Source organism: Suricata suricatta, chromosome 16 (assembly GCF_006229205.1).
Source record: "Suricata suricatta isolate VVHF042 chromosome 16, meerkat_22Aug2017_6uvM2_HiC, whole genome shotgun sequence".
NCBI lineage: Eukaryota > Metazoa > Chordata > Mammalia > Carnivora > Herpestidae > Suricata > Suricata suricatta.
Genome location: NC_043715.1, coordinates 12,381,715 through 12,397,508, shown reverse-complemented (window position 1 = coordinate 12,397,508; position 15,794 = coordinate 12,381,715). Strand labels below are relative to the sequence as shown.

Below are 15,794 nucleotides of genomic sequence, written 5' to 3'. Positions count from 1 at the left end.
GCTCTGGGCTAGGGATCTGCTCCCTCTTTTTGGAAAAGAGAGATTAGCAAGGGTTAGAGAAGTGTTTAAAATATATTGGCACAGACTGAGTCTTTTCCCCAGAGAAGTAGTTCTCAACCAGGAGCTGGGCTCTGTCCCCCAGGTGATATTTGGCAATGTCAAGAGGTATTTTTGGTTGTCACAACTCTGGCATCTAGTACATGTAGGCCGGAGATGCTACCAACACCCTACAACGCACAGGGCAGCGCCCCCCCCCCCCGACAACAGAGAATTTTCTGGCCCCAGATGTCAATAGTGCTGAGGCTTAGGAACCCTTCCTAGAGAAGAAGGGTTGGAAAAGAACAGAAAAGTAATTTTCTCAGTCTGGGATCCAACGTTACGTCACGCAGAATCCAGGTACCCTGTAACACCGTACAACATTAACCAGGGCTACAATGCCCTCACTTAGAGAAAACTATGAACAGTGAGATGTCATGGAAGCAAGGTGACACCAGCCACCAGTGCCGAGAGAGTGCTGTCATCAGAAGGCTCACCTTAGAGGAGTCCACACACCCAGCAGCAGTACTGGATGCCATTCTGATGGTCACCGTTGTACTAAGCGTCCACTGTGCACAGCCACTGTGCTGGGAACTAGTAGGTTGTGGTGCTGGTAAGAGCACACAGGGCAGCGGGGGGCAACAGGTAAATACAGGAGTAGAAAACAGTATCATAGCAAAGTGTGTACAGCTAAAGAGAAGATGAGGAACCCTAACCAGGGGACCCCAGGGCAAGTGAGGGGTCAGGAGGCAGGAAAGGCTTCCAAGGGAAGACAATGATTCCACTTCTTAACCCTCCAAAGAAGCTCCCTCTGGTTGGAAGCAGAGCTAGGTCAAAAGCAATGAATGGCTTCCAGAGCGCAGGGCTCCAAACACGTTTAGCCCTAATTCGTAGTACGGATAAAGATCCATAACTATACCCGAAAATAATTTTAAAGAAGGAAAGCTGTATGCCTGGAATACTATTGTATCGCTATTTACATTTGCAGAAAGAAAACTGGAAACGACTTTAATGCTAAACCACAGGAAAGCTGTTGGCCTAATCTGAGAATTGCTATTTTTTTGAGTGCTGACCATGTGCCAATGGGTTTACATCTGGTGTAGCAAAAATGACTATACCGTTTTCTATGAATTAACCTCCCATTTACTGAAAAAACGCCAGACTCAGAGAAAACAGGACAAATGAGTCCTTTCAACCAGTACTACACAAACTATTGAACATCCCTAGACTAATTAATTAATTAAGTGTTACTCTTACCCCATCCCTTGCATAAAAATAATCTGAAATGGATCATAGGCTGAATTGTAAAACCTAAAACTACAAAAATTCTAGAAGAAAACCTAGGAGAAAATCTTTGTGACTTTGAGGTGGACAAAATTTTCTTAAATATGAAAGCAAAAGCACAAACCATTTTTAAAGAATGGGGATGAGGGAAGAGAAACAGGGACAAGTTAGACTTATGCTATGTTATCAGAGTATTCATTTTTGTGACCATCCATTTATGGCAGGTGATATTTTAAAAATATAGGCTAAGTTTCCAAAGTGTGAATGACCCTAAGGAAAAAAAAGGTGCAGGTAAGATTGAGACTCTGAAGCTACAAATGCCTGAGTTCAAATTCTGGCTCCACCTTGTAGTGGGAGAAGTGAGGATTCTCTTCTCACCTTAGGCTCCTCATCTGTAAAATGGGCTTGATATGAAATTCCAAACTCAAAGCGTTATGTGAGGATTTGCAGAGTTTTCTATGTATGGAAAGTTCAGAACAAGAGCTGGTGTAGAGTGCACAGTAGCTCAGTATTTACCATTATCATTATTCACTATTATAAATAGCAGTAAAAATGAGTTTTGGAAGACTTATGCCTCCTCTTTTATTTTTGAATGGTTTCCTTTATTGCTGTTGCTTTTGCACCGTCAATAGAGATCTGTGAGAAAAGTACTTTACTGGATGGTGAAAGAAGAAAGAAACTCAGTGTGGAACTGGTCACATGGGACCCCTGAAAGCTCTAAACAGCTTCTGCTTTAAGAAAGCTACTGCTGTCCCTCTGAAGAACTCTAACCTCTGCCCTCCAACCCTTAACCTCAACTTCTGACTTCTGACCAGCGAGGAGACTCAAGAGCAGAAGAACAGAGTGTGGAGGCTTCACACTAGCATTGTTCTTAGAAGAAAGGGACAGTGGACGAAGGGACTCCAGCAGCCCTTAGTGCCTGAAAACTTCCTTGGAACAGAATAAAAGAAAACACAACAAAGCAAACAGGAATGAGGCAGAAGCCAGTAGCTGGCTTCAGCCTGACAGCGCGATGGATGGTCACCTCCGCAGAGGGTCCTCTTCTCTGTGCAGTAAAGAAAGTAACTACTGGGGCACCCAGGTGGCTCAGTCGGTTGAGCGTCTGGCCTGGGCTCAGGTCATGATCTCACGGTTCGTGGGTTCGAGCCCCGCTTCGGGCTCTGTGCTGACAGCTAGCTCAGAGCCTGGAACCTGCTTCCGATTCTGTGTCTCCCTCTTTCTGACCCTCCCCTGCTCGTGCTGTCTCTGTCTCTCAAAAATTAAAAATTTAAAAAAAGAAAGTAACTATCACCAAGCAAATACCTCAGTTCACGAGGATGCAGACAGCTGTAACTCACACATCGCTCTTGGGAATGTAAACCAGTACAATCATTTCAGAGGACTGTTCGGCAATCCTCATGCAGTTAAACACATACCTGTCCTATGATGTAACAATTCCTCTCTGAGGGAGCCTCAGAATTAAAGACTGCAGAAAAACGTGGTCAGGGCCAAGAGCGTTGGGCCAGCTCTTCTTCCTTAACTCTACAAATTTATTATCTGAAATATCAACATCGAGAAATATTTCATTCCTTTGCTTTCTCTAGCCCAGACACTGACAAATGGAGATTTTTTTTCTTGATATTTTGCTTCATCTTAGAAGCCCCTTCTCTTGAGAGCTTACTGGTCACTTGCCTAAGCACACCCTGAAGATATCTGCATGAGGACTGAGGGCAGCGAAGGTCAGAGAAGTCACTGGGTGGGGGGGTGGGGGGACCACCTGGTCCAATCCTCACTGGATGCTTTAATCCCCACTCATGCTCTTCCATGTGTTTTTTAAAGTGTATTTATTTATTTATTTATTTATTTTTGAGAGAAGAGACAGAGAGCGTGAGCATGGGAGGGTCAGAGAGAGAATCCCAAGCAGTCAGTGCAGAGCCCAACATGGGGCTCAAACTCAGGAATAGCAAGATCATGACTTGAGCTGAAACCAAGAGTTGGATACTCAACTAACTGAACCACCCAGGCACCCCCTCTCACATTTATTGCCAAGGAATTTGCCATGACTAAACTTGTTGAATCCTCATAACAAGCTAGAATTAGAAACTTTTGTCATCCTCAGTTTTTGACGAGAAAACTGAGGACTAGAGAGGTAAAGTAACTTGTCTGAGATCACACAAGTAGTAGGAAATCCAAGAGTCAGGATTTAAGCCAAGACAAACTGGACTAGAAGCTACTGTCTTAACCACTGGGCAACTTGGCAATTGAAGAGATGCCTCTTCAATGGATTGGGCACTACATTCCTCCAGTGACCAAGACCCAGACTTTTTTTAACTTTTTCCTCCTTCGTGAGAAAAATTAGGACAGTGAGTCCCAAGTTTGTATTTAAAATAATCTAGAGATTCAAAAGCCCATTGCAACATCCTCTGAAGTATTACATAAACAAAAGTGAGTATAATAAAGATTGTTTAGTTATTTGGGGGGGATTTTGATATGTTTTGTTTTGAAATTAAAACAACAACGGAACTAAACTGAAAAAAGCTAAAATCATGCAGTTTTTCCTAAATTGCTACACTGGTGGAAAATCCCAGTTTTGTTTCTTTTTTTTAAGTAAGCTCTACACCCAGTGTGGGGCTTGAACTCATGACCCCAAGATCAAGAGCCTCATACTCTACTGAACCAGCCAGGCACCCCAGCTCGAGTTTCTATTGCCATTACACCAGCAAAGAGTTTGGAGCTGGGTTTCCTGGAAGAGAACCAAACCAGTGTCTCCTTACTTTAGGAAAGGCCGTATCAGCCTAGATGTAATGACTCTGTAATGTCCACAGACTCTCTTCAGAGGAGTCCACAGTGGCAATTGGCTCAGTCAACAAAGCCCCTCCAGTAGGATGGCACAGCACGTTAAAAGACCACAGAGAATTCTGAGAGTGCAAGGATGGTTCAATATCAGGAAACTTTTTTTGGTTAATTCTATTTTTTAATATTTTCTTAAATATTTATTTGAGAGAGAAAGAGCGTGCGCACGAGCATGTGTGCACACACAAGAGTGGGGAAGGGGCAGAGAGAAAGGCAGAGAGAGAAAATCCCAAGCGGGCTCCACGCTGCCAGCACAGAGACCCACTTGGGTCTCAAACTTACCATGAACCGTAAGATCTTGACCTGAGTTGAAATCAAGAGTGGAATGCTTAACCAACTGAGCCACCCAGGCACCCCAATATGAGGAAACTTCTTAGTATAACATAGTAATAGATCCTAGGAGATCCATAAATGTAATAAACATTTGACAAAATTCAACACCATTTTCTGATTTAAAAAAAATTCTCATTGGGGCGCCTAGGTGGCTCAGTCGGTTAAGCCTCCGACTTCGGCTCAGGTCAGATCTCATATTTGTGGGTTTGAGCCCCGCGTCAGGCACTGTGCTGACAGCTAGCTCAGAGCCTGGAGCCTGCTTCCAGTTCTGTGTCTCCTTCTCTCTCTGCCCCTCCCCCTCTATGCTCTGTCTCTCTCTGTATCAAAAATAAAACATTAAAAAAAATTTAAAAAAATAAAAAATAAATAAAAATAAAAAATTCTCATTAAAGTAGGAAACAATAAATAATACACTATAAAATATAAAACTCGGACAAAAGCCAGTATTTTGCTTAACTGGAAGACATCAGAAGCATTCTCACTAAAGTCAGAACACAGGCACATGTGCCACTACCATTATGCAAAAGGTTCTAGTCAATGCAATTAAATAAGCTAAAAAAAATCTGAGATATAAGAATCGGATAGGAGGTAACATTGTTTCCATTTATGTATTGTAAAATTATAAGCTTAGAACATCCAAGAGAACTAAGAAACTATTACAAACAAGAGACATAAAAGACTCCACAAAAAAGAAAAAAATATCTAGGAATAAACTTATCAAAAAGTATGCAAAGTATTTACTAAAAACCTGTAAACAATACTGAAAGACATAGAAAGATTTTTTTTTAATGGCATGACAAATGTTCTTGATAGGAAGACTCAACATCATGATACATATGTCCTTTCTCAGAAGTTAATGTGCAAATTTAAAACAATCTTAATACATTTCACAAAGAGGACATATAAATGGCCAACACACAATGTTTTTTAAAGTATTCAAACTCAGGGTGGCTGGGTGGCTCAGTTGGTTAAGGGTCCAACTTGGGCTCAGGTCATGATCTCACGGTTTATGAGTTTGAGCCCCGTGTCGGGCTCTGTGCTGACAGGTAGCTCAGAGCCTGGAGCCTGCTTCGGATCCTGTGTCTCCCTCTCTCTGCCACTCCCCCTGCTCATGCTCGAGTGCACTTTCTCTCTCTCTCTCTCTCTCTCTCTCTCTCAAAAATAATAAACATTAAAAAAGTTTAAAGTGCTCAAACTTATCATTACAGAAGTGAAAATTAAAATCACAATTAATTACCAAAGACACACTAGAATAAATGAAATTTTAAAGACCAACAAAACCAAGTATTACAGGGATGTGGCATAAATGGAATCAATCCTCAGATACCACTGGAAGGAGGGCAAATTGTTACACATTTATTTGCAAAACTGGGTTGGTGATATTTTCTGAAGTTGAACATGCACATCCATGGCCCAGACATCCCTCTTATAAGTAAGTACCCAATGGAAATGTGCATATATGGACACGAAAAACACAGTATTATACCAAAAGCTGTCCATGACCACAGCCATGTTATTCATGACTATCAAAAACTGGAAACAACTTAAATGTCCATCAAAAGGAGAAAAGATAAATAAACTTCACAGATACACTGTTGAGCAAAGAAACCATCCGTATACAAAAGAGTACATGTATATACAGGTTTTTTTTTTAAACAATAAAGCCCATGTATGACATAAGAAACGAGGATGATGACCACTTTTCAGACGAGGCTGAGGTCTAGGGGGGCTTCTGCACATTGCTAATGCTCTAGTTTTAGATCTGAGCGACAGTTTACTGTGGGTTTGCTTTGTGATACCTCATCAAGCTTTTTCTTGCAATTTATTCACCTTTCCGTATGTGTGTGATACTTGTTTTTATTAAGACAATTCCCATAAAAACTCCAACACATGTGTAATTAGATATGAGATTTTAAAGTTCAAATAGAAAAACAAACAAGCAGGAATAGCCCAAAAGAGAACTAAAAATAAGGGGAGCAGCCCTTCCATGTATTAATATGTATTTTTAAACATTATAAACTTTAGCAAGCAAAACAGTGGGAGCATGAATGAACATGAATCAACAGAAACCAACACAGAAGACTAGCAAATTCTGAAAAAAAGACTCCCATACTGTGAGAAAAGAGTTTATGACAAAGTAGCTTCTCATTTCACAAGGAAAAGATCGCCAGTGCAGAAGGGGATTGGGTCTATATCTCACAGCATGCATCAGGATAAATTCCAAATGGATCAACATTTGAATGTTGAAATAATAGAAGAAAATAAAGGACATGTCCTATTATCTTCAAGTAGGGAAGACTTTTGTACCCATAGGTCAGCATTCAGAAGCCATAAAAGAAATGACTGATAAATTTGGCTGCATAAAAATTTAAAAATTATGCATACAAAACCAAAAAGTCATCCACAAAATGAAAAAAATGATAAACTGGACACAACTTGTATCAAAGTCAAAGGCTAATCTCCCTAATACATCATTACCTCTTAGAAATAAAAAAGAAAAACGCAATTACCTACTTTTGAAAATAAGCAAAGATTGAACAAAGAATAAAAAAAAAAAATAGACTCTTAACTGGGGAGCCGGGGTGGCTCAGTCAGTTAAGCATCAGACTCTTGATTTCGGCTCATGTCATGATCTCACAATTAGTGAGTTGGAGCCCCATGTCAGGCTCTGTGCTGACAGCATGGAGACTGCTCAGGACTCTCTGTCTCCTTCTCTCTCTCTCTCTCTTTCAAAAATAAATAAATAAACTTAAAAAAAAAAAGACAACTATAGAGAACTGATGGTTACCAGAGGGGAGGTGGGTGGGAGGTGGGTGGGAGGTGGGAGAAGAGGGCATGTGGATTAAGAGTGCACGTATCGTGACGGCATTAAGAGATGTATGCAAGTGTTGAATCACTATATTGTAAACCTAAAGCTAATATAACACTGTATATTAATTACACCAGAATTAAAATTTTTAAAATAAATGAAAAATAAATTTATTGTGGTAGTCATTTCACAAAATATGCAAGTCAAACAATTATGCTGCACACCTTAAATTTATACAATGTAGGGATGCCTGGGTGGCTCACTTGGTTAAGCCACTGACTTTGGCTCAGGTCATGATCTCATGACCTGGTTCGTGGCTTCTAGCCCTACATCAGGCTCTGTGCTGACAGATCAGAGCCTGGAACTTCCTTCAGATTCCGTGTGTGTGTCTCTCTCTCTGGCCCTCCCCTGCTCATTCTCTGTCTATCTCTGTCTCTCAAAAATAAGTAAAAACATTAAAAAAACTTTTTTCAAATAAATGTATATAACGTATGTTAATTATATCTCAATAAAACTAAAAAACTGTATTTAATTTTTTAAAAAGCAAAGAAAGAATATGAGTAAATCAACCATAGAAAAAAAAATAGAAATGGTCCTTAAAGAGATCTATCATGAGTTTAAAACTTTCCATAACAAATTTAAATTAAGACTCTGTTGGGGCACCTTTTCACGTATCAGATTGGTAAAAATCCAGGGCTATGACAATTTATTGCGTTGGCGAAGATGCAGGAAAACAGTAACTTCTCATCCAAAGCTGGCAGAGGTATACACGGGTACTAACCTTATGATGAAGGACAAGTTGGCAATATCTACTGAAATTACAAATGCAGATACCTAAAATCCCATTTCTGGGAATCCGTCCTGCATATATAATATACACCTGCAAAAGCCGCGTGTGCAAGCAGTGTCTATGATGGAAGACAGGATGCAACCTGAGTGTTCACCACACACAGAACAGTATGATACAGTCAGTGAGACAAGCAAGACACAGAAGTGTGTGTTCTATTTTGTAAATTTTGTTCAGCAGAGGTAGCAAAGTAGTTTTATATATACACATATGTATATGTATAAGTTTATTCATGCAAATACAAGCATATACCAGTATATATAATATATAGAAATATATACACTTGCATATACTTTATGCATTTTTTGCAAAAAGAAACTCTATTACAGTAATTCACACTAAAGTGTGAATGATTGGCAGCTCAGAACCTCCCAGAAATAGTGCATCCTTTACAGAAGCGGCTTGTTCATAAAAAAATAAATGTATCTGTAACTTGATGGGCTTGTCAGAGTGATAAAGTGAATTGGGAAAATGCACATATGGCAAGTAAAGAGATTTTGGGAGTTATGAGGGCAGCCATATATCCGGAGATTCCTCAGCTTTCTCAAGGATCAGCTTGTAGATCAGACTCTCTAAATGGGAGAGAAGCATGCTGGGTGGTTATGGAACAGAAGTAAAAGAAAAACTTTCACAATAGCCCCTTTTTACAAGATGTTTAAAATATGAATATATTATCTAATCAAAACAGCAAACGGTAAATGAGCTGCAGTTCATGAGCTCTTAAGCCTTGATCAAGACCCACAAGATCAACCCCAGCACCTGTTCCAAGAGCCTCAGTCACGTATGATCAGGTAATTGTTAAATATTTACGAGGAGTTTTATAACCCTGTTACAGCTCACTGACTTTGCCAGAAACATCAGTATTACAAACCATTGAGCAACTTGCTTCACCTCCCTTAAGCTTCAGTTTCCTCTTTAATGCAGCAAAGATAAGGAGAAAACAACATCACAAAACTGCTGGGAAGCGCTGGTGGGTGAGCATTTCAGGAAAGCAGCACAGAACAAGCTTTGCCTACGGCAGACGCTGCACAGCCGCGCCGCGCCAAGAATCAGCTTAGACCTGAACGTCAGTCCTTCTCAAAGGTCAGTGTGCTTAAGGGTCATCGGGACAGGTTGTGAAAACACAGGCTCCCAGTCCCCACCCTCAGAGATGCGATTCGGTAGGCCCTGGGCCCATGAACTTGTATTTCTAACAAGCCTCCGCTCTGGGGTGATACGGAGGCATTTTGAGGACACATGTGGGTGATCTGGTACGGGGGCAGAGCACCTCAGACTGTCGTGTGTATGAATCCCCTGGGAATCTTGTTAAAATAGATTCTGATTCAGAAGGTCTGGAGTGGAGACTGAGATTCTTCAATTCTAAATAAGCGCCTCGCTGTTGAAGGCGATACTGGTCTGCAGAACACACACTGAGCGCCAAGGTTCATGGAATAACTAACTCCATTCGTTCTACAGAGAGAAAACTGTGTCTGGGGAAAAAGTAAATGATCTGCCCAAGGTGCCCTGGATGGGAAGAGGAGAGACCAGATGGGGCTGCTCCAGGGCAGTGCCCCCACACCTCAGGATGGCCTCCCTGAGGCGTCCCCAGACCTACCCTGCAAAATCACAGGAAGCAGGGGCACCTGGGTGGCTCCGTCAGTTAAGCGTTCGATTTCGACTCAGGTAATGACCTTATGGTCCATGGGTTCGAGCCCCTGCGTCGGGCTGTGTGCTGACAGCTCAGAGCCTGGAGCCTGCTTCGGATTCTGTGTCTCCCTCTCTCTCAGCCCCCCACAGCTCACACTGTCTCTCTCCCAAAAATAAACACTTTAAAATTAAGTAAAAAATTGCATGAACCAATGAGTGATGCTGACCCTTTAGTAGATGGAGTAGAAATTTACTAAGTTCTAGAAAGTCTCCACTCTTCTGAGAAATAAGCCACACCACAAGGGGGCTTACTTAGCTCTAATCACCAGTCTGTTCTTTATGGTTTTGTTTTTGTTTTGTTTTGTTTTGTTTTTTGAGAGACAGAGACAGCGCGAGCAGGGGAGGGTCAGATAGAGAGAGAGAGAGGGAGACATAGAATTAGAAGCAGGCTCCAGGCTCTGAGCTAGCTGTCAGCACAGAGCCTGACGCAGGGCTCGAACCCACGAACCGTGAGATCATGACCTGAACCTACGCCGGACACTTAAACAACTGAGCCACCCAGGCGCCCCAGTCTGTTCTTTTTTAAAATGCACTTTCAGCAAAAATTATTTTTTCATCTTTAGTACCTTCTCTTCCAGTGACACACACTTCTGACAGGCCCTGCTGTAGGAACCTGAGGAAAATACTAAGCATTTCTCAGCACATGTGGTTTGATTATGGGGAGACAAGAGTGGAGAGAAGCAGAACCTTGGGGAACCTAAAGAATCTCCTGATACAGGATTCCTTCATGATCTCAAAACCTATGCACTTGCCCTCTTTTGCATTTTTCCAACCCATTTTATCACCCTGAAAAAAGCCCATAAAATTACAGATTTATTTGGGGGCGCCTGGGTGGCTCAGTCAGTTAAGCATCCAACTTCAGCTCAGGTCATGATCTCATGGTTCGTGGGTTCGAGCCCCACATCAAGCTCTCTACAGTCAGCACAGAGCCTGCTTCAGATCCCCCTCTCCCTGTCCCTCCCCCATTCATGCTCTCTCTCTCAAAAATAAGCATTTTTTTAAAATGACAGATTTGTTAGGATTAACAGGCATCTTCCTTTCAGGATGCATGGTCTCTGAGTTGCCAATCTCTCTCGCTTTAGAGGGAATTATGCTAAAAGAAAGGGAAAGGGGTGGTATTCAGATCACTAAGTTTTCTGGACTAATGAAGGCAGACGGAGACTTACCTGAGATGAAGCTTGATGTGGGAGCACAGCGGCCGGTAAAGCAGAGCGGTGGCCTTGGCCTCTGCACCACGTTCACCAGCAGGCCCCACCCCACCCTGCGGCCTCCAGACTGTGCATGATTTGTGGACCAGCTAGGCCACTAACTTGCTGTGTGACTCAGTAAATCACACCGTTTTAGAGACTTTCAGAGTTGGAAGGAAAAAGGATCCCTTGGTCCTCTGATCCCAGAACCCCTACTTCTAAACCAAAGAATACGTGGCCCGCAGTGGCCTGCCTGAGGTTGGCTTCCCCAGAAGCGGAGCCTGAGACAAGGGTTCAGCATCCCATGAGTCGCTGAGGGCTTGCTCTCAGGAGAAACCTATGAGGAAGCGTTGGGAGCAGGGTAGAGAAGGGCAGTCCCGGAGGCTCTGAAGCATTTTTAAATAGAATCAGAGTCCCCCCTCCAGCTGAGGCAAGGAGGCTGGGACCTCACTCAGTCAGTGCCCCACCCCGGGTTGTGGGTGGGGGGGGGGTGAGCTCCCAAGTATCTCTGGCAGGCGGCTTGGAGAAGGAAGGTGTGCTCTTGTTACAGCCCCGCCCACCCACAGCAGCTGGGAAATCCGTTACAGCCTTTGCCTCCTGTTACGAGAGCACCTGAAATGTGTTTATAAAAGAGGCCCCAAAAATCACAAAACAGAAAGTGAAGGAAGAATACAAGCTTCCCCATCCCCCATTTCCAGAAGAATCGTGGAATCTGCACTTAAGAGTTACCTTAACTGCTCCCCCGACTTCCCAGCAGGCTACAAAGTGACCCATCCCTCAGCTCCACCCACTGTCCCCGCACTAACTGCCCAGCCACACGCCAGACTAACTCCTGACGGACCTTGCTCGTTCCGTCTGCCAAAATGTTCCAGCCCAAATTTTTTCCCAGCTGGCTCCTTCTTGTCAACTCTACCATCATTCTCTGACCACCTCAGGTCATTCCCTGTCCCACTCCCCTGTGGCACTTGTGCGTGTTCTCTGTTCCCGGAGCCTGATGCCAGCTTTGTACATATGAAATGAGGAAGAAGAGAACCCATCAAGAATTTCCTTGGCTACCTGGTTCCTTTCTCCTCCCCCAGCCCCCTCTCTCAATTTGGAGCCAGAGTTAGCATCAACCCTGGGGAGATTCTTCCCCTTTTAGGTCTCTCAAAATGACCAGGGGCGTCTGGCTTCCAATCCTAGCTCAAGCGCTGAGCCACGCTTTCCCCACCGGTACCTAAATGGGGCACGGTGATCACCCCGGTCTGGCAGGGTTGCTCAGAGTGCCGGCCTTAGAGCACAAGGCTCGAACGCAAGCCACTGCAAACATAAGCGGGGGCAATGTAAGTTCCTGTCCCCTTGCTAGACCCCATTCCCTCCCCTGGCCCCCTCTCAAGCTCCAGGACAGTCTCTCCCACAGCTACCACAGTCACAATGGCTCTGCTCACCTGGGAGATTACCTAGCATTTTCCACGTGCAGGGCACCCCTGCTTAATGCACACCTGCTCATCTGAATGATGCCAAATTATCGTGGGTCCCCCCCCACACATCTTGCAGTATCATTATCTCTGTTTTACAAATGAGGAGACTAAAACTGAGAGAATCAGCCACTGGCCAAAGGACACACAGCTAGTGAGCGGGGGCATGGCAGTTCAAATCCTAGCCTTGGAAGTTTTAGTCTCATTTAAACGGTCACCGTGAGTTCATTGAATACAGCAGCCCAGAAAAGAAAGATCATTCACTTCACTTCACAGAAAAGGGAACTGCCTACATGTCCCCGCCCTGGTGGGCTATTGCCTGCCGTGCCAGGGGACCCCCTCACGAGGTGCACAGACTGGCCAATACCCCAGCCGGCCACTATCGACTCAGCTTGGCAGCAGATGCAGAGTCTGGGGCTCCAGGAAGCTCAAGGGCAACACACTATGCTTAGGGGCAAGTCCCTGGTGTCTTCCCAGACGAGAGAGAGGAAGAGCAGATGTCGCCTCATCCCACCTGCACCCCCAGTTAGCCAGAGGCCCCCCTGAGGCTGCTCACCTGAGGCTGCTCCCCTGGGCAGGCCAACACCGCTGTGTCGGGAAGTTCTCTCTCTCTCCCCAACCTTGCCCAGTGCCCTCTCCCTCCCTCCATCCTCTATGGGGATAACTGTGCCCAAAGGTGCGTCTCACTGGGGGACAAGAGCTATGATCTCCACATTCTAACCTCCTAGTCTCATGCAGCACCAGGAATGAAAGTTTGGTTCATCATTTAAAAATCAATTATCGTAAATTCCCCATGTTAGCAAGCTAATAAAGAAAAAGCAGATGATCCTCTTCACTACATGGCAGCAGATATTGGCCCCTTTGACAAAATCCAACATCCACACCCAATAGGAATTGGCAGAAATGGGGCGCCTGGGTGGCTAAGTCAGTTAAGTGGCCAACTTCGGCTCAGGGCATGATCTCACAGTTCATGAGTTCGAGCCCCACATCAGGCTCTGTGCTGACAGCTGAGAGCCTGGAGCCTGCTTCGGATTCTGTGTCTCCCTCTTTGTCCCTCCCCTGCTCATGCTCTGTCTCTCAAAAATAAATAAACACTAAATTTTAAAAAAACATGTTGGGCCATCTAAAATATTTTCCAGAAAATTATGAATGAATAGAAGACAATATCCTCAACCTGAAATAGGGCATGTATGAGAAACTTTCAGCTGAATGGTGAAAACCTCAATGTTTATCCCCTAAAATTAGGAATAAGATGACCAAGAAATGAGTTCAACAGGTTTCAGGGCACAAGATCAACATACAAAAACCAACTGTATTTCAATTTACTAACACCAAAAGCTAGAAACAACCTAAATGTACATCAGCAGGTGAATGGATTAAAAAAAAAATTATGACAGGGGCACCTGGGTGGCTCAGTCAGTTAAGTGTCTGACTTTGGCTCAGGTCACCATCTCACGGTTCAGGAGTTCAAGCCCTGCATCAGGTTCTGTGCTGACAGCTCAGAGCCTGGCACCTACTTCAGGTTCTATGTCTCCCTGTCTCTCTGCCCCTCTCTCACTCATGCTCTGTCTTTCTCTCCCTCAAAAATAAGCATTTAAAAAATATTTTAGGGGTGCCTGGGTGGCTCAGTCAGTTAGGCATTCAGCTTTGGCCCAGGTCATGATCTCATGGTTCATGGGTTCAAGCCCTGCGTAGGGCTCTGTGCTGACAGCTAGCTCAGAGCCTGGAGCCTGCTTCAGATTCTGTGTCTCCCTCTCTCTGACCCTCCCCTGCTCACACTGTCTCTCTCTGTCTCTCAAAAATAAATTAAAAACATATTTTAACCAAGAGCAAACTTCACACTATATGTTAGCCAATTTGACAATAAATTATATTAAAAAATTTTAAATATGATAGATCTATACAACAGACTACTCAGCAAAAGAAAGAATGAACTACTGATACACATATCATGAATGAAGCTCAAAATAGTTATGCTGAAAGAACCCAGGCATCTCCCGAAGAAAGAGTAATACTGTGTAATTCCGTTTATTTAAAACTCAAGAGGGACGCCTGAAGGGCTCAGTCAGTTAAGTGTCCAACTTCGGTTCAGGTCATGATCTCACAGTTTGTGGGTTCAAACCCCATGTCAGCTCTGTGCTGACAGCTCAGAACCTGCTTCAGATTCTGTGTCTCCCTTTCTCTCTGCTCCTCCCCCACTCATGCTCTATGCCTCTGTTTCAGAGATAAACATTAAAAAAAATTTTTTTTTAAACCTCAAAATCCAAACTCACCTATAGGGACAAAAAGCAGGCTAATGGCTGTTCGGGGAGGTAGGATGGAGAGAGAGATTTTTAAAGGATGAAAGGAAACTTCTGGCAGTGACTGATATAGTCATTATCTGGGTTCCGGTATAAATATCCAAAATTAGCAAATTGTGCACTCTTGTATAGTTTCTTATATGCATAAATTTCACCTCCATATGCTATTCTTTAAACACTGCATATAAACTGAGGCACCTGCAACAGGCACACTCCTAGACACAAAGAATGGTGGTTGTCAGGGGCTGGGCAGAGCGGAAAAGGGAGAGTTACCGTTTAATGGATGCGGAGTTCCACGTGGGTTGGCGATGGTTACACAACATTGTGAGTGGCCTGAAGGTTACTGATTCGCTTACTTTTCAAAAATGCTTACATCGTTAACTTTTGTTATGTATATTCACAACAATTTTTTTAAAGTAAAAAAAAACCCTCAAAAATATTGCATATAAATAGACACTTGCATTTGAGGGGAAAGCCAAGGGCTCTCTGCTCTTCTCACCCTATTGAGGGGAGTCTGTGCTCAAAGAGGTTTCAAACAGCCCTCTTCCCACAAGACAGCCAGCCTTCGCCTCCCAGAACAAGTCCCTCATGAGGCCTCGCCCCCCAGACCTAGGATCGCCAGGGGATTGGGCCCCCACCTCTGCAGCAAGCACCTCTCCCTGGTATCTGGCCTCAATCCCTTTGAACTTGCTGTTCCCTGAGCAGAATGCCCTTCCCTCTTTACATGCAAGGCCTCTCACCTCCCTCCCCCATGCCCACACCTGCACCCCAGATTCTCATGTCCCCCTTTACACACAAAAGTTTGCCCACCTCCTGCTTGCTCTAGCTATCTCCTCTCCAAGGGCGCTGTCTGTCTGTGCTCCCAGGCTCCTGGTGCCCCTTGTCGTTTGGCCTGATCACAGGGTCCTGTGTATGTGGTCTGCCTCATCTCTGAGCTGGGAGCTCCTTAAGTCTGGGACTTTGACCCTGCACAGCCCATCAACTGCCAGAACGTGGGCTGACCAGTCCCTTTTTTTTTTTTTT

At 44.0% G+C, this 15,794-nt stretch overlaps 1 protein-coding gene across 4 annotated transcripts in view; it reads right to left on the bottom strand.

The window, feature by feature from the left end:
- The window catches only part of IL34 (interleukin 34), a 55,346-nt gene that overhangs the window by 24,154 nt on the left and 15,398 nt on the right, over positions 1-15,794 (bottom strand). Inside the window, exon 1 of one of the 4 annotated variants that reach the window (XM_029924510.1) lies at positions 15,582-15,682. The exons of the other annotated variants lie outside the window; for them this stretch is intronic. The gene's annotated coding sequence lies outside the window, so the exon portion shown is untranslated. Of the gene's footprint in view, positions 1-15,581; positions 15,683-15,794 lie in introns of those variants that run through there. 4 annotated transcript variants of the gene reach the window in all.